The 19,502-nt window shown below is 39.7% G+C and overlaps 1 long non-coding RNA gene across 2 annotated transcripts in view; it reads left to right on the top strand.

Annotated features, from left to right (window-relative positions):
- The first annotated feature begins 10,995 nt into the window (after nt 1-10,995).
- LOC113013863 (uncharacterized) overlaps nt 10,996-19,502 on the top strand; it is a 56,554-nt gene continuing 48,047 nt past the window's right edge. For both annotated transcript variants that reach the window (XR_003270881.1, XR_003270880.1), the window contains exon 1: nt 10,996-11,036. This is a non-coding gene — a long non-coding RNA (uncharacterized LOC113013863). The remainder of the gene's footprint in view (nt 11,037-19,502) is intronic.

Below are 19,502 nucleotides of genomic sequence, written 5' to 3'. Positions count from 1 at the left end.
ATTTTCAGATTGACTGTGGTGCCAGTTGTAATGTAATGCCAATCCACATGCTAAGCCCGAACACACAGTTGGAGGACACACAGACAGTGTTGATGATGTACAACAAAAGTAAGATAAAGCCGTTGGGAAAATGCAAAGTTAAGCTACGTAACCCGAGAAATCAGAAACTGTATCGGTTGGAGTTTCAAGTGGTTGACAAAGACTGTAAAGTACCACTGCTGGGCAAGAGAGCCAGCGAAGCGATGAAACTCATAAAAGTACACTATGAAAACATCTTGAAACTGGACAGCATCGTTACTTCAGAGCACCCAACAGCCAATGAGTGGAACATGGATCAGATTAAAACAGAGTATGCCGATGTCTTCACGGGAGATGGCTGTTTGGAGGGAGAGTTAAGGCTCGAGGTGGATGAAACTGTGAAACCAGTGCAGTTACCAAAACGGCGTGTCCCTATTGCAATGATAAAGCCGTTAAAAAAGGAGCTGCAAGATCTTCAGCGCAGAGGGATCATTACACCAGTAGAATGCAGCACAGACTGGATCAGTGGGATGGTTGTGGTCCAAAAGCAGAGTGGGGACTTAAGAGTGTGCATAGATCCAAAACCCTTAAACAAAGCCCTACAACGGAGCCACTTCCCATTGCCCACCATTGAGGACATTTTGCCAGATTTGTCAAAGGCTAAAGTGTTCTCTGTCTGCGATGTGAAGAGTGGATTCTGGCACGTGAAACTGGAGGAGGAGTCGAGCTACCTGACAACATTTTCGACTCCATTTGGACGCTACAGATGGCTGAGGATGCCAATGGGGATAAGCCCAGCTCCGGAAGTGTTCCAGAGGAAGCTCACACAAGCTTTGGATGGACTGGCAGGGATCTACATCATTGCAGATGATGTGCTGATCACGGGTCAGGGGGACACAGATGCTGGAGCAGTACGTGACCATGACGAGAAGCTGAGGCAGTTTTTGACTCGTTGCAGGCAGAAAAACATTAAGTTGAACGCAGACAAGTTCAAACTTAAACAGAAGGAGACCACGTACATTGGACATCAGCTGACATGCAACGGTCTGAAAATAGACCCAGAGAAGGTTAGGGCCATAGAAAAAATGCCCAGACCTACAGACGTGAAGGCAGTACAGAGACTGTTAGGTATGGTGAACTACTTAGCAAAGTTTTGCCCACATCTGTCTGACCATTGCGACTTACTGAGACAACTGACACACAAAGACTGTGAGTGGAACTGGACGACTCGACATGAAGACGCATTCCAGAGACTGAAAGAGACTATAGCAGAGGCTCCAGTCCTGAAATACTACTGCCCAGAGGAAGAGCTGACAGTACAATGTGACGCTTCTGACAAAGGGTTAGGTGCAGCACTCATGCAGACGGGTAAGCCTGTGGCTTTTGCGAGTAGAGCACTTACACGTACAGAGCAGGGTTATGCCCAGATCGAAAAGGAGCTTTTGGCTGTAGTTTTCAGCATGGAGAAGTTCCATCAGTACACATATGGTCGTAAAGTGGTGGTACACAGTGATCACAAACCCTTAGAGACCATTGTAAGAAAACCACTGTTGAGCGCACCCAAACGGTTGCAAAGGATGCTTATGCGCATTCAGAAATATGACATAGATGTGGTGTATGTGCCAGGCAAAGACATGTTATTAGCAGACACGTTGAGCAGGGCATATCTTCCAGAGTGCTCACCACAGGGCTCCATAGAGGAGGAAATAGAGAGCATTAACATGGTCACTCATGCACCCATCTCACCTGACAGACTAAACAGCATAAGGACTGCTACACAAGAGGACAAAGCACTACAGATCCTCATAGATACAATTCACAGAGGTTGGCCGACAGACAAAAGAGACACTGACGGTGACATCAGACCATACTTCTCATTCCAGGATGAACTGAGTAGTCAGGATGGACTTGTGTTTAGAGGTGAACGTGTTGTTGTCCCGACTACCATGAGACAGGAGATCATAACTAGACTACACTCGACACACCTAGGTGTAGAAGGTTGTCTAAGGAGAGCCAGAGAGTGTGTGTATTGGCCAGGCATGAACGAACAAATTAAGACTTATGTGACTAAGTGTGACATCTGCAGGTCAGTCGACTACAGACAGCAGAAAGAGACCTTGGTCCCACATGAGATCCCGACTAGACCATGGGCTAAGGTGGGCTCGGACCTGTTTATGTTTGACAACAAGGACTACCTTATCACAGTGGACTACTATTCAAACTTCTGGGAAATTGACTATCTCCCGGACACTAAGTCCACCACAGTGATTAGAAAGCTGAAGGCTCACTTTGCCAGACAGGGCATCCCGGACATTGTTGTTTCAGATAATGGACCACAATATATGTCCGGTGAGTTTCTGAGATTTAGTCGACTGTGGGGTTTCCAGCATAAAACATCTTCGCCAGGTTACCCTCAGAGTAACGGGAAGGCAGAATCAGCAGTAAAGACAGCAAAGAGGCTGCTGCTAAAGGCAAAACTGGCAGGGCAAGACCCGTATCTTGCGATTCTGGACCATCGCAATACACCATCACAAGGCCTGGAGACCAGCCCAGCTCAGAGGCTGCTCAGCAGGAGGACACAGACGCTTTTGCCAACCAGGACGAGCCTGCTAAGGCCAAAAGTCATTCCAGCCCGGCGGGAGTTGGAGAGGAAACAGAAGCGCCAAAAACTGTGCTATGACCGATCAGCACGAGACATGGACTCTTTGAAGCTAGGGGACAGTGTCAGAGTTCAGCCTTTTGACCGCCATTCCACTTGGAGCAGGGGAGTGGTGATTGGGACTGTTGACCCGAGGTCCTATGAGGTTCAGTTGGACTCTGGAAGTGTCCTGAGGAGGAATCGGAGGCACCTGAGACATGCAGGCGTGGTGGATCAGGAAAATGCCATAACAGACACCGGGGCACTGACCAGGTCAGTGACAGCTCCCTCAGACACTCGTGAGCGGCAGATCAAGACTGACGAGGTAACAGGGGGTGTCAGGACAAGGTCAGGCCGCAAAGTGGTTCCACCACTTAGGTACAAAGACTATGTTGCATAATGAGGATTTATTGTTTATTGTTTGAGGGGAAGAGTTGTGTATTCTGTGGATATTGATGTTCACTACAGCTTACAGAAATGTACATGTTTGAATAAGTGGAATGCTTTTGTATTCTTTGAGTGTTTCATATTGTTATCACCCTCAGTGAGAAGAAGGACAAATCAAAACAAAAGAATTTCTGTTTTTTCCAAAAAAAAAAAAAAAAAAAAAAAGAGAAGGGATGTAATAATGTGAATTATTGTTTGCAAGATGTTTTGTTCCACAATAGATTGTGTTGCTGCACGGACGTTTTAGAGTGTCACACAAGTAAGGATGGTTAGGCTGTATGTTGCTATTGTACATGGCAGAGGACCAATCGGAGTCGCATGACTTGTTAATAAAACTTACTACCCCGTTGGGTAGGAAATAGATATTCTGGAGTCTGTCGTGAATGAGACCAGAATATAACACGCGCGATTGCAAAGTGAAAGCAAAAAACAAGCGCAAATTCAAACGCGATTTCAATATGTCACATATTGACAGTGGCTCACTGATGCCAATGACATAATTACCCAGCTACATTTCCGAAAGAATGCAAAAGCATTGACATATATTTTTCCTTCCTATGATAGCCCGACGGGCAGGGCAGAGACAGATTTTGTTAGCCCGACTGGAAAAATCGCTAGCCCCGGGACGTCGGGCTAGCAATTTTGCGAGCCCTGTATCTGATTGAGGAATCACTCATCTTTGGAAAAGAGAGTTTATTACAGAGAAATGGCTCTTTCCAAAATAAAAGCTATACTATACGCTTCTTCTGGGGTTTATTCTCAGCAGCATATTAAACATATTAGGTCCCCATAAGGAGAATCATGTGCTAACGGCTGTCTAAATGACTCAGGTAAAGTTTGTAGCATGCCTGCTTGTTGTTTTTGTCTGCTTCCACTTGTCTTTTGCACTAGGATGATGTCAGAGTAAATGTGCAGTCATATTCGTTGTGTTCCCACTAGTGCTGTCAGCGTTGATCTCGTTGAAATGACGTTAACGCCACAACACGGCAAATCTCCGTTAACGAGCTACCGCGGATCGCCCCGAGCGTGGGGCTGGACGGCCAACACGTTAACGAGCTAACTGTGCTAACACACTAGTTCCCACCCCATGTAATTGAGCATTGCGTGGCACATCCAACACACTGTTTCACTTTAGTCCATGACGCGCTTACCTTCAGGGTCATTCGTCACATGAAAACCAAAATAGTTCCAAACGCCACATCTGAATGAGGGTGGAGGAGGTTCAATTTGCCATGTTGCAAGGAGAGCTTAACATCTGTCTCGCTAGCTTGCCCTGCGCTCAGTGAATCTGCGTTCGACTACTCCGCCGAGGCTGCACTGTCGAGCGCAGATCCACTGAGCGCTCAACACAGACAGCATCGTCAGAAGGAAAGTTGATAAAATAAATTAAAAATTTTGTATTGTTCGATACATATGCGTACCGAACCGAAAGCACTGTATCGAATGGTTCAATTTCGATACGAGTATCGTTGCACCCCTAATATATGTATGTATATATATATATGCATATGAAAATGGAGGAGTTATACTTACATACATTTAAGTTGTCCAAGGTCACAGTTTCCTTCCACTAATTGCTATTATATTAATAGCAATATATATAGTTACTATTGTCCTAATGCGTACATGTTATTAAAATTTGGGATATGATAGTTGTATTCATGTATAGCAACTTGAAATGCTCCAAAAAATGGCAATTTTTGTATGGCTTCTTAGGAAGTGCTTTAACATTGATCTGTATAAAGAAAACACAAAGAGTCAAAAGGTACGTCATTAACACCAGTGTATTTTGTTTTTATTTAATTAATTTTTTCCTTAAAGTTTATGACATACCTCTATGAAAAACATACAGCCCACAAGTTATAAGTTAATCAGCTATAGTCACTCATCGCATTCATCACTGATTAAACCTCAAAGTATCTCTTATATTACGTATAATACATTTACTGCACATGGCTTAGAGGACTGTATTAAATCAACCTTGTTTCCTGAGCAGGACAAGGCCTACCACACCTGGTGCACTTTTGTTACCTAAGCACCTCCCACTAATACACCCACATTTTTTAATGCATTATGTGGTTATTTTTATTCCTCTCGAACTACTTAAATATTTTAACTGTTTATTGATAGTTTAATTTGTTGTCCAACATATACACAGTGTCAGTTGTGTTCAAATGTGCTGTATAAATACACTAATCTGACCGAATCCTTTTCATTTCTTCATTTTTTCCCCTCTTTCCTTTAACAGCTGTAGTTTCCCAGCTACTGGTGCTTGGCAGTATACTGAAATGCCATGGGGAAAAAAACATTTAGGATTTTATTGGAATGTTCTTTCAAGTTGCAGTCAGTGGCTTACTTTTGGCATTTACATTTGCTGTTAACATTTTATTCTTAAACATTTTAGAGCATTTTATAGAATTTTAAAATGCACCAAAAACTAAAGTCATAAAGCTTTCCAATGTGATGTGTCAAAGACCGTGCTATGTTTCTAAAAGAGTTGACGCTGAATCAGTCAGTTAGATCCGAATGAGTCATACACTACCTGGCCCTCATTGTTTAAACAAAAAGCACCTCTGTATTGACTTGTTGTTAACTTTATAAGGATGTCAATAGTCATTATTGCTTAGCTTGTCTTGATTATCCTTTGAGCTGTAAAATCAATTAGGCATAATCCAATCCCGTTCTGCAGGTCAAAAGTTCGCGTTGTATGATGATTCACTGTAGAACTCGACCTTGTTTTTTCAACTCTCTTACATTTGTTCCTGTTCAGAGAACTGCAGATATTATTTCATTTTCTGGGCACCCCAAGAATAAATGTAATTTGCTAAATAATGGCATCGTTTCACCTGTTTCTCAGTGGGAGAGTACAGGTCATGCAATACTAATCACAAGGCTAATAACGTTGAATACAGTTGTAAGCAGGAGCTACACAGAATGGCAATGACCAATACAGATGAGCCAGTGTAAGCAAATGCAAACTATTCTTTGCAGAGTTTACAGGTTAAAGGTGAACAACGTGACCTAACTTGCTTTAGCAGCTCACATGGGATAATTGTAAATTTCCATATTCAAGGACAGACTTTCCTACTGTTCCACACTCTCCACATACTCAGCTTATACATTACACCAATAGAAACATATTGAGACTGTTATTCTTTAAGCTCTGTGAATGACTCCATCATTCTTTGGCTGATTATGCGATCATACATGAGTGAGACACAAGAGAGTGTACACAAACAGAACACTAAAGTAGCAATAATACTGTATTGTCTGATCAGGTGTTCATCCTTGACTGAATTTGATGGAAAATTTGATGTGGGCATAAATACCTCAGATAATGCAAAGTGACAATTTGATGAGTGGCTTGGTTTTCCACATTTCTCTATGACCCCCTACAGAGTTAGAAATCAAAGTGCTTAAGAAAAAACATAATCTAACAGGTTATAATTATGTGGACAAGTCTGTAAATGAATAGCACATTGAATTCTTTTGACATCGAAAAGCACAAAGTCAAAACAAATGCATGTAAGCTGTTTGAATAATCAACATGTAACTTTCATGGGGGTGGGGTGAAAAAGCTGTAGGTTACTGAGCAATTGTCCCTGCTGCAGCCCTGGCCTAAGACCTCCATGTCTGTGGATCAGAGTACACTAATTTGATTTCACGGCATGCTGTTGAAGATGCATTAATCTTTCCCAGACCATCATATGCCCCTGAGCAGCTGTAGAAAGAGGGAGAGTGAGACACAGAGAGGAAAGTGGGGTCAGAGCGACGTGCTTCCCATGCTAACAATGTTCTCCTGCCAACAGAAGCGCATCCCTCCAGGCAGGCCATGTAAACAGTGCACACCATCTCTAAATCACACTCCCACCCTCAGAGACTTTCTAGACTCTCTGTCCTTTTTCCATACATCCCTCCTCCTGTCTGTAGGTTCAGACAAGAGTTCAGTTGACTTGTTTTGGTGATACCACAAAAGTTTTCTTGTCACCTGTGTTATTTGCTTTTTGTTAACTGGGTTTTTTCTTTAAAAAAAATAAAATCTGGAAAGATTTTATCACCTCCCTAACATTTCACTAATCACTCCACCCATGAGTTTATCTTTTAAAGATGCAAGTTTTTATGGATGTGACAATAGTGCTGATAGTATTAGTATTCCATACAGGACATCTCTATCTCCTTACACAGTCTGGACCCTATAGGTTGGCCCTGAGACAGCTGTGTGCAGTGATAAATTGTGTCACATAATCAAAGCTAATCCATAGCTGCAAGGCAACTCCTATTATCTTATGTTACAGCAAAGTGGAAATAAAAAGCTCTATCAATGAGCAAATGTCCCCAAGTCAATTTTGGTCAACAGAAATCAAAGAAAACAGAGAAAAAAAAACACAGAGAGGGAGGAGATAAAGGGGACCACCACAGAATCTTTCTTGCTGTTAACCTCCACCCACCTCCTGTCCCATTGGCCTACCCAACTGTCATCTCACTCTGGGGAGCAGCACAGCTCTGCCAACAGCTTTCTTGTCTTGTTCTATTGATCCATTTTAACACGCAGTGGTGAGCGCATCAAACGCTGTGTGCCATGCAGGATCCATACCCCCCTCCCTTCACGGTTTTCAAAGGAAATGATGAAGGCATGAAAATATGAAAATGCTCTTCACAGGGGTCTGTGAAGGAGGCAATTTCCATCATGCCCATGTCTATTTCCTATGTAGAGGAAAATAACACATTTCTCTGATGTTTTCTGCACACAGAGCAGCAGTGACTCTACTTCTGCTGAAGCTTACAGAGAGAGTAGAACAGACTGGGGGAGTATTAAATTACTGAGGAGGCTGACATTTTTTTAAACTCTTTATTTGGTTTACACCCCTGGGGTATGTAATCATAGCCACAGCAAATCCTTGGATTGGCTTATTAGCATATTCATATATCATGACTTATTTGTTCACATAAAACTTTGTGGTTGTCCAAGATAAGCATTTTAACTGGTTGTCTGATTACAACAAAATGTTATATACTGTACTATGCTTTGGAAGGTTAGAAAATGCTGTGGAACCACCGCGAGTATTTTATTTTTAGACATTTTCCTTTTTACTTTGTTGTAGAGAAATAAAAATAGCAAGGTGTAAAAAGTAAAATGTGACCCACTGCAGATAAAGCTGACATGTTGAGAAAAAACTTGTTTGAATTCTTTTGACATCGAAAAGCACAAAGGTGCTGTAAGTATTTATATTGAAAGGTTGCTCAATGTTAAACAGCTATTTTCTGTCCCAAGTCACATTTTCCTGTTTCCAGGCTGGTTTTTGATGTCATTCAGCTGTCTCTTTAGAGAGTCTCTGTCCTGTGGACAGAATCCAACTGCTTCGGCTTGGACTGCAGCTGGCCAAGTCTTGTTCTGCTTTGCAGCCACTTTGTAAGAGTGGCCCTTGAGCTTGCCACCAGAACATAAACTATCAGTTCTACATGATAGATGACAAACTCAATTGGGAAGCACTTTAATGACATTTAGAGAATTAAAACAAAGGTTTTCAGGCTTCAGGTAGGGGCACTGAATGAGCTGGCTAGCCAGTTAGCAAAACTTGTATCAAACAAACAAAAAATCAAAAACAAAGCAAAAAAAGCTATTGAAATGACACCTTTTAACCCCATATCTGCTCTGCTAGTGCACTATTAGGATCTAATAATTCCGACAATGGGGACACCTATATTGTTCCCCTCTTGCATATTGCAAGTATATTTATGCAAAAGTACAAAATTGATATTTTTCAATCTATTCCTTTAAAGGAACAATACACTTTGATGGATGGATGAATGGAAAAATGGGTGATTATTTGATACCTTTACATTAAAAAAAATATCACTGTGTGACTTTGGTTTAACGGAATTCTTTCCTAAGTAAAGATTTTAATACATTCTCAAAAACTCACCATTGCTCTTTTTAAATAACCACGATGCCCTGGGGGGATCGTGTTGTTGTCGGGGAAAGTGAAGTATTCACTGGATAAAAGCTATTTGCATGAAGGAAATATACCCATATTAGAATTTGATGAGCTGCACTTGCTTAGTAAATAAATGAATTAATCCTGTCTATTGTCCTTGTGATTTATTCAGCTAGTGTCCTCACTGGAGACTAGAAGTTAATTAAGATCATAGTGAAGGATGCGGTTCTGTCTAGCTACTCATAAAGATATTGTGTGTGGAGCAGCAATCCTCGGTTTGACTGCAGTTTACACGTACACTTCTTTTATCTAAGATTTTCGTGCTATTTGGAGATAATAGTAATTTGATTGTAATAATTGAATTAATCATCACCAATTGTACATTGGAGCAACAGTAAAAAACAAAACAAAAAAAACCTCCATCCCAGTGTGATCGGTCATATCTGATCTGATATATCTGTGGGAAAACAGTTTTTCAATTATCACCTAAAAATTAGTTTTAATGAAAAATAGCTTTCATTATTTTCACAGATTCAGTTCTCCTGCTCAGGTGAATTGAATCTATGATTTAATAGCAGTGCCTTTGGTAGACAGAAGGTTTTATAGAATAACACCAAAACCACTGGTGTAAATGAAGAGAAACTGCTCTGTTTGCTAACATTTATATTCATGTAGGTGTTCTTTCCTTTACGTAATAAGAAGACTTTTACACTTTGAGATGATAAAATAATAAAAAATATATCCTAATAGTGGGCAACTTGTTTTAATAAAACAATAACTGCATTCTCATTCTCAACAGATATTAGTGAGGTGACTTTTCAAAACATTATTGTAGCAATGATTTGTGTAGTTTGCAGTTGTCGTACAGTGCATACATATTTCACCTTTCAGCTGATAGTTTTCCAAAGCAGGTGTTTTTTTTTTTTTTTGCAACAGCAAAAACAAACAAACAGGAAAGCTGTACTTTTAATTTGAATATTTTTTGTCTTTGCATTTATCTTTGAAGGTAGTGCTCATATGAGTGAAATGGTTAAGGTGGAGTTTTAAGAACTGGAGATTTCCACAAGCACTTAAAAGGACTATCAAGAAAAACCCGTGAAATCCGCTTTGCTGACAATTCCATTAGCATACTACACATTGAGATTTTAAGCAATTACGACAAATGAGAAAGCCAATGTAGTTAAAGCTGTGGGGCCCTGTTAAGGCATCTATAACATGACGGCAAGTTGTACTAACATGAATTGACAGCCACATAAAAACGGGAAGAACGTATTTGTTGGTCGAAGATAGTAAAGGTGTATCTGATTTCTTTACTGGGACAGACCATGAAAGAACTCGAGCTCATACTTGGCTTAGATCAGCTATACAGTCCTTTTCTCATTCCCAGCACATGTACTGGTTAATGTATTTTATTTAACTTATACCTTCTACTGCACGTGCGTTTTGCTTTTTCAAGAAAAGAAGAAAAACATGTTTAATTTTTTTATTTAAAATCTTATGACAATATTGTCCTGTCTTCCTCCCGTCACCCCAACCGGATGTGGCAGATCGCCATTTGTCAGGGACCAAGCAGTAAGGCATAAAGCACACAGGTGTTTAATTTAAAAAAAAAAAAAGGGGGTTTTATTGACCCCAAAATATAAAAAGATACTTAACAAAGACAAAAAACCTAAACAGGCAGCCAATAAAAGAGGTCAACTCAATAAACTAAACTCAAGATAACAATTAACCAAACCTCAAACAACCATAAGACAAACTAACCTGCTGAAATGACACACGAGGGAACTTAAATACTGGCTTAGCTAAACCAAATGTCACACAAAGGGGAAAGCATGGCTGCCATATAACCAACTACTACAAAACAATTAAAGAAACTTGAAACACCCCCCAGGCAACGAAGCATGTGGTTTCATCCAATGAGGCTGTCAGCAGTACTACAGCTCCCCCAGCCCTTTGCCACACCTTTTGCCAACCAGGAAGGAGAAGCCAAACCCCAGGTAACTCAAGCAAAGAAAGATTGATTAATATAACATAAAACAGAACTTTAACCTTGTAGTGTTAATATGTGTGCACGCCATATAAACATTGGAAGGTGTGATGAAAAAATAAATAAATTTAATAAAGAAATAATATTGGACAATAAGTCAGATATATTTAAAGTTGACTGCAAAGCAAACTAAAGTGAAGCAACTAATGGTGAGGTGTGGCGCTTACTCTGTGTGGCTTGCCATCACACCGCCCCTCCCTGAGCCTGGTTCTGCTGGAGGCTTCTTCCCATTAAAAGGGAGTTTTTCCTTCTCACTGTTGCCAGTGCGCTTGCTCACTGGGGGGCCATGTGATTGTTGGAGTTTTTTCTGTTTCCTTTGTATTATTTTGGGTCTTGGCCTTACAATATACAGCATCATAAGGCAACTGTTGTTGTGATTTGGCGCTATTTAGATAAAAGTGAAGTGAACTAAACTCATTTATTCAAATCGTTTATATTACTTTGGAAGTAAATCTTAAATAGATTTGTTTGACATTTGGTGGGGGAGAACAGCCTTAATTGCACTTCCTGAACTTACGGCTGTTTCAGCTCCTGCTCAAAGCAGGTGGACACTTCTTACCAGAGACAATGAATGACTCTATATAACATGATCAGCCCTGCTCATTGTTGGTGCCTCACTGGTAGATGTGTATGTGGATATATATGATTGGTTGTTTTGTAATTTTTCTACTCTAAATCTATCCTATCCTATTTTTAATAATATAATGATGAAAGCCAGCTTAGCAAAGTTGTACTAAAACATTTGACAGATTTTCGAGCGCCGTGTACCACATAAAATTGTTTCAAGGTCAGTTAAAACAACCAGAATTCCTACATAAGGCACACGGGATTATAAGCGGCACTGTCGATTTTCAGAAAAATCAAAGGATTTATTTTAAGTGTGCCGTATTTTCCACACCACTAAAGTTGCAGCATTTTTACAAACCAATTCTGGTTCATCCATTTCATTCAACGATCCGCTTTCGCCCTTCTCATTTTTGCGCCACGTACGTATGAAAACAAAGGTACTGCGCATGCGTGTTTTACCCATATTCTATCGCAATATTTAATTTTCTTATCGTTGCCCGACATTATACCGGTATTACTGTGAAGGGTATGATATGGCCCAGCCCTACTGCATGGACCATGGAAGTAGGTGAAATTGTGCCAAAAACCACTTTTTTTTTTTTAAAGTATTCTAACTCTTTTAGCAAACCTAACCAAGCAGGTCCCAGTCATAATCTGTGATGACCCCAGTGATGTAGCCAAAGAGAAAAACAAAACATGACTTTTGAAATCCATCAATTATACTTTTTGTCTACTCCATAACAGTACTTGGAAGAATAAATTCTAAAAAAGACAAACAAAAAATACTGTTGATGACTTAGCCCTCATGGGGTCAACCAGGCAAAGGGAAGCAAAACCTAACAGTAATTGAAACACCCCGCCTCCCTATGTGGATGTTGGGGCTCTTTCAACCAGGAGTGGCACAGATGCCAAAGGACAGCGTTCAGCATCTAAAGCAGCTTTAACAGAATGGCAGTATTTGACTCCCTGAATGATGAAGGGTTGGCTTTTTTGTTGGTGCCAGCTGAGTAAAAGCCCCAAACCTGCTTGATAGTACAACAGCTGCTCCTGGGGGCTACACATGAATATGTCAACAGACTCTTCCAGCCCATTTATTTGATTTATCCTCCTTTTTGCAAATACTGCTTATTTATTTGTCTGTTTGTTTGTATTTATGGAAATTAACTTATAAGGACCTTGTTTATTTGAAAACGTTTTAGCAAGTTGCTCCATGTAAAGGCTGCTTGAGTCAGTAACCCAACAGCAATGGCAATTTCATTTATTTGGCACATTTCATTATGTGTAAACTCAATGTGCTTAACACAGGTGATAAAAAACAGTGTAGCTTTAGAATGCCTTAAGGCAGTGAAAACTGGAGTAAACTGAGTAAAAGGAAACAGTATTATTAGCCTGATTATATGTAACTGCACAAGCCACCATCATGTTGTTTGAATTAACATGTACAGAAAAAAGTCCCGATCACTCTGTGACATGTGGCCTCTAGTGCTTTAAGTTTGTTTTTATAAACTGTTTACCTTTAGAGTGATGCCACTTAGTTGTCATAAAAGATAAAAGATATCTACATCTGTCTCTCTTCCCTTGATTTTTTTATTTCAAAAAGAGCTTTAGGTAATAAATGCACTCATACTATCTAAAATCTAAAGCTGCATGCTCCCATAGGTCCTCATTACTGCCTGAATTTTGTATGTCTTGTTTTTTGCTGTGCAGAACTCACCAGATCCAATAATAGATGGGCCCCAAGATGTTTCAGAACATTACAGTATATTTAATTCATTTTTTTATTATGAATATCTGTTGGTACCACTGCTGGCCATGTCCCCCAGCAGCTATTTAAACGACTTAATAGCCAGGCACAGCAGCTATATTTCACATATACTTCTTTCCTGTGTACTTACAGAGGCAAGCAGTAGAGGCACAGCAGTGATTGAAGTGAAGCCCTTAGTGGTGACAGTTCCAGCCTTGATATTAATGGAAGCCCACATAATTGCGCAAGCCATTAAGGAAGTACAGATGCTATCAGGGAGTGCACACATCGTTATTTCTCAGTGTAACACCTCATTAATATTTGTTGTTTTTTAATTTTTTTTCTCCACCTCCCTCCTACTTTGAGAGGATGAAGGGAGGACTGGATGCTGTGCGAGATAGAAAATGACAGCGAGATGAATCTTCCTGACTCCAGGCAGATGTTTCCTGTTAAGCATTCAAATTAGAGGCACACCTTGATGAGAGCTTCAACAGGACACCCAGTAGAAATATTTTGGTAGATCATAAAATAGATGTAGGCATCCTCATCGCATGACTGAAACTTCCCTGAGTATTTCAAAGGTCAGATGGCTAAGAGCGAGGTGTGATCTATTCAGAGCTGGCAGAAACAGCAGCATCCCTCTCTAACCTTTTACTACTCAGGTCATTGTTGGGTTTGTTGTCACCTCCGGTCTTTTTTACAGTCTCTGGAAACATCAAGTGTTGGACCTGAAGTGTTGAACTGGCAAACATGGCCATGCTGTAAATATTTTACTTGCAATGTGTCACTTGTTCAATTTAGCTGATCTTTAGTAATTAAAAGGATGCTCTGATGATACAGATTCTCTCATGCAGATTTGGTTATTGAACTAGAGCAATGATGCTGGAGAAGCGGTTGACCTTCGTGTATACCTGAAGGAAAATGATCTCAAGAATAAAACTAGGTCTGATTTCAATTAAGCACACTGCCACACTTCCTGTATGATTTGTGTGTATATCAGAGTTAGCTAATCACCCCACATCATTTAGGATTTAGGATATTTAACAAATAATATTTAGAACATACCTGTTCAAAATGCCAGATATACAGTAGATGAAAAGCTCTCTTTCCAAGTACTTGCTAAAATTGTACCAAATAGACAATTAGCCATGGTTGCTAATTAACCAAATACATATATTCCTGAATTAATTTAGAATAACGTTAATTGTAAATTTTTAATTCCAGAGGTCATGACAACTGATCAAACATAGAACATTAAAATAATTCCAATCTAATCCATTGACAAGGTGTCCAAATATATTTGAATATAATGTTTTCTGTTTTATATCCATGTGGGCATCGATTGATGGATTGACCTCAATCATTCATCTATTCTATTGTTCTATTTTTTGCTCTTTTCTATTTTTTCCCGTCGAGGAAAAAGCCGTTCCATTTACCAATGTTGCAGGTATCTGGATCCAAACTTCGCAGCTGCTCCAGGATGAAAATTTCCAGTTTGGCTGTTGCAGAATTTCAGGGTGGCTCTTGTTGACTTTAATCGCCACGGCTTGGTTGGTTTCTGTGTTACGACATTTGGTTACAAACCAAAGCCCCCTTCTCCAAGGAAAGCCTCTACCTCGTGGTGCTTTCCCAAAATGCTCCCTTCAAATATTTCGGGCTCATTTGAGTTGAAGGATGGGTTCACACTAAATCTGACCCTAATCAACTTAATATGAATCAATCAAAGAAAATTTTGTTTTGGAGAATTTTGAAATGATGAAACTGACAATTATGAAACATTTTGTTAGTGTATTTATTTCTTTTTTCTTTTGCATACCATGTCTAGCTTTTCTGTATATGGTCATGTTGTAGATTTGGGAGCAAACAAGAAATCGATTAAAATGTTCTGTTTTATTTTAACAATCATTAACTTCATATATTCATATTTATACAAGCAGTGCTTTTATACCTGTGTGTGTGTGTGCGTGCGTGCGTGCGTGTGTGCGTGTGTAGGTGTGTCATTAATAACCTTTCTGTGTGGAACTTCAGGAAGCAGTTGCTGGTAAATGTGAGGTGGACATCACATTTCTGACTTTTGGAGTACCATTGAATTCCTGTACTTTCTGCACCCCTTTGTAGTCCTATCTATGTTCCTAACACACACACACACCAACACAGATGTGCACATGCCCTCCTTTACATGCACATACTATTGCTTACCCACACACATTACTTGAGTCTTACCTGAACTGACCCCTGACCTCCTAATTGCACCTCAAAACTGTTTCTGGGTCTATTTCAGTTTAAACATGGATTTAAAAAAAAAGAAGGATTTTACGTTCCTGTTGGGGAACCATCAACATGCTGCTGTGTTGTTACCTACACTTACATAACAAGCACACAAAGAGCTTTGCTTATGTTTTAGACTCCAGCCACCACTTTTATTCTTAATTATGTACAAAATCTTTCACATTAAAATTAACACAGGTTTTAGTCTTTGTAGGATTGATTTATACAAGGCAAATTTTTCCTGTAAAAAGAGAACACATATTGTTAATATAAACAAAACCGCGGTTACCTGATTTAAGATCTAGTTTGCTCTCTCGTTTTTACATTTCTTATTACATAACAAATCCATGCTTCATTATTCTTAATTTGTGTTGTTCTTCCATGAAAATACATGAATTAATCTTATTTTCTACTTTAAAAAAATAATTTCAGTTCAAAACAATAGCTAAATGGGTGATAATTTCCATTTAAATTTAATTCAGAAGTGTCATCAAAGAAGAAGAGATATACAGATACATAAGTGTTTGTGTTTGATAGTTGCAGTTTGGCACATCAACAGTTCGTATAGGCAACAAAAGAGTTAAGCTGCTGTAGTTGGACACTGCAGAGGTAGTTACGTTTGTTGCACTTCCTATGACCCCACAGTTTCCCAAGACACATTACAAACAAAAGTAATAGTAGTAAATACTAAAGTCATAGTGAATGTAAAACTCCTTGAAACCATGAATTCAGGAAAGTAATCACAGGATTCTCAAGAGTACAGAGAGGATTACTGTCATACTTTTATAAGGCATCACCTAAAAAAAATCACATCCATAACAACCAATTAACTCATATGAAAAATAGATGAAATGAGTAAGATTTATGCAAAGATTCCCTACATGTTTCAGCAGTCGTGATGCAATAATTTATTTAAACAGAGAGCTCAAGGAGAAATGATTGAATGTATTAAACATCTAACCCATAATCTGCAAAAGATTAAAAATTACACATAATGCCCAGTATGTAAACCAAATGCTGCAAATAATTTTTCATTGATTACCGACCATGGTGGAGGATCAATATTCACCCTTTAATAACCTCAACTTGGGCATTCCCACTGCTTGTGTGGCAATCCCACATAGAAACATTACTGTAATATATAGCTTTGTTTACAGTTAGAACCCTTTGTGCCACTACAGTTATTTATCTCCACCACCTTATTACTGTTATTTGCAATGAGGTAACTACTTCAAGGCAGTTTTCCAGCTTCTAACTAGACCAACTGGGAATATGTTTGTTGAGAATGATATGACTGGGACACATCACCATCACTCCTCCCCAAATTACTGTCATGTTATAGTGCTCCAATATAATTACTGTATATGAATAATGCTGTGCAATATCGCTTTCTAAATGAAGCAGGCCTTAAATTGGCCCCTGAAGGAAGTCTAAGTCGTTGAAATTGAGAAAGTATTTGATGAACTGGTCTAAGTTTTATATTGTTTCGACTTGCAAATCCAGTTTTCCTCTGTATATACTACTTGACAACAAACCAACCTAGGCCAAGTGTGGTAATCTATTGGAAGCTGCTTGGGAACACTGTAAAATAACAAAATAGGACTTAAAGTAATCAATAATATGATGCGTATTTTTCTTTTAAGATTAAGGTTCAACATACAATGCATTAGATACAAAATAGTACATTTTTTATTCAAGTCATGTTTATGATTCACTCTCGGAGAAAATAGTTGCTTTGTATTTAATTTCGCCAGTGTCGTCACAGTACCCTTGCTTGCAGATCCCTTCCCAGACGCCTTAACGCCCACTCACATCCTGGGCCAGCTGACCTCAGGAATTCGCATGATAAGGTGGGGCCAGGTTTCACAATGAGCTCACCCGAAACTCTGGCTGATTGGGACCCACGCCCAGTTTCACACCTTGGCTCAGGCGATTAGAGGATCATCAGGGGGTCCTTTTGTACCTCTGTGGGGGGTCACTCCCACTAGGTTTATATCTGGGACGCTCCACCATTTGACCTTAGAACTGAAGAAGCTTCTCGGATGAGAGGTGAAACGTCTTCAAGCAACTTAAAGAAGTCCGTCTGCTTTTCTTTGCAAGCTCCTTTGACTACGATGACCTGGATGACTGAGAACCTTCACAGACACCTTGCTTGCATCCTTTACTTATTCCTCTGAATAGCATTAAGAAAGCTTGGATGTCCTCAATGATGGTGGTCTAGATTGATTTCCAGGTCAAGCGGAGAATGGAGGACAAAGAAAAAAATAGAATACGAAAAATGAGATGCACTAATAACTTGGCTGAAGCTGAAAGAAGTCAAACTAAGTTTTAGAAAAAGTTTGTGTCGTCAGGGGCCAAGCTTACATCAGATAGACCTTGTTCTGTTCCTCCTAGTTATTAACTTAATACATGAAGGTAACTTATCTTATCTCGAAATGATGTGAAAGCCTCTGCACATTATCTGTGTGGAGAAAACTGCCTTTAGCTTCTTGTGAGCACAGGCATATTATCCCCAAGGGTTGATTAGACTGACCTAGTGACTTCGGGATGATTATTGGCATAACTATTATAGCCAAAATATTTAAATTGGGCTATTTCAGAATTTGCTGCTCCCTGGGGATATCACACCACCTGTGTCTGCTCCTCAACGCCTCAATCCCTGTGGGGCTGAAACCTTCACCAAACACAGGCCAGCAAAATGCAAACAGACTAATGAGGGATTTATCTTCTTCCCTCCTTTTAACTCATACATCCCAGCTCCACTTCTGCCCTGTATTAGCATGGTTTTGTCCACACTGAGATCATAATCCATTTGTATGTCCTTGAATGTAGCACAGTAAAGTCTTTTCTGTCAACAGCCCTGAAATCACCCCAAGTGCTCAGCAATCTAATTAGAATTATTCTTCCTTTCCCTCGCAGTGCCATCCGACCAGCTTTGTGGGGGGTTGTTAAGCATGTATTACTCCCTGTGGGTGGCTTGCCACAAAGAGACGGCAACACCCCATCAGAAGAAATATTATACAGTGCCTTCATTACCCTGTGAACCAGCAACATTTCCCACAGCTAATAAGTAGTATAAGAAATACTTTTGGTTTAGCTTAAACAGTGTTTCTTTCTTTTCTGTCTTTCTATTTTTTTCCTTTTTGGTGGCATTTGGACAGATGACATGTATTTCATGTAATTAACGTGCTATATTTTTTGTCACAAACTCAAAGCAATTTGAAGTAGAAGTTCATGTTTCAAGAAAACATCAATTACAGTCTTTTTAATAGGAAACTCATGTGAGCATCCTGAGACAGGGATGAGGAATTCTCTCCACAGTCATCCTAAATATCTTTGCACTCTTTATCCACTTCCATTTCCTCTGTTTCTCTTCCCCTCCCTCTTCATTTTGTTCCCCTTTCAAATATCCATTCTTTCTAATTGGATCTGATGAGGATGGGGACTTCATTACCGGCTTGCAATGAATTATTATGTGGTGTAATTGGCCCTCCAGTCCCATAGGAGGTGCCCTGCTCCAGCTGACTCAACTGGAGGAGGCTCTTCTGGCCCAGGTGGAGGCTTTTGTACAGCTGAGGTCGAACTTTATCTCAGTAGATCAATTTGTCTTTGTGTCAGAATTTCCAACAGATTCTTACTGGAGTTGTTCGAAGATGAAATTTAATGGGTCTTCAACAGATGCTTTAGAATTGCCCATATTTATAGTTTCAGAAAACTAATGATCAAAATCTTTCTGTTCCATAGTCATGAGTTAATTAACATGTGTTAATGACTTCTGAGATGCTAATTGAGAGACAGTGTTTACACCACAATAAGCAATGCATTCAGGCGGCCGAA

This window comes from Astatotilapia calliptera, chromosome 20 (assembly GCF_900246225.1).
Source record: "Astatotilapia calliptera chromosome 20, fAstCal1.2, whole genome shotgun sequence".
NCBI lineage: Eukaryota > Metazoa > Chordata > Actinopteri > Cichliformes > Cichlidae > Astatotilapia > Astatotilapia calliptera.
The sequence above is the reverse complement of the archived record's forward strand: the minus strand, read 5'-3'. Positions and strand labels throughout refer to the sequence as shown.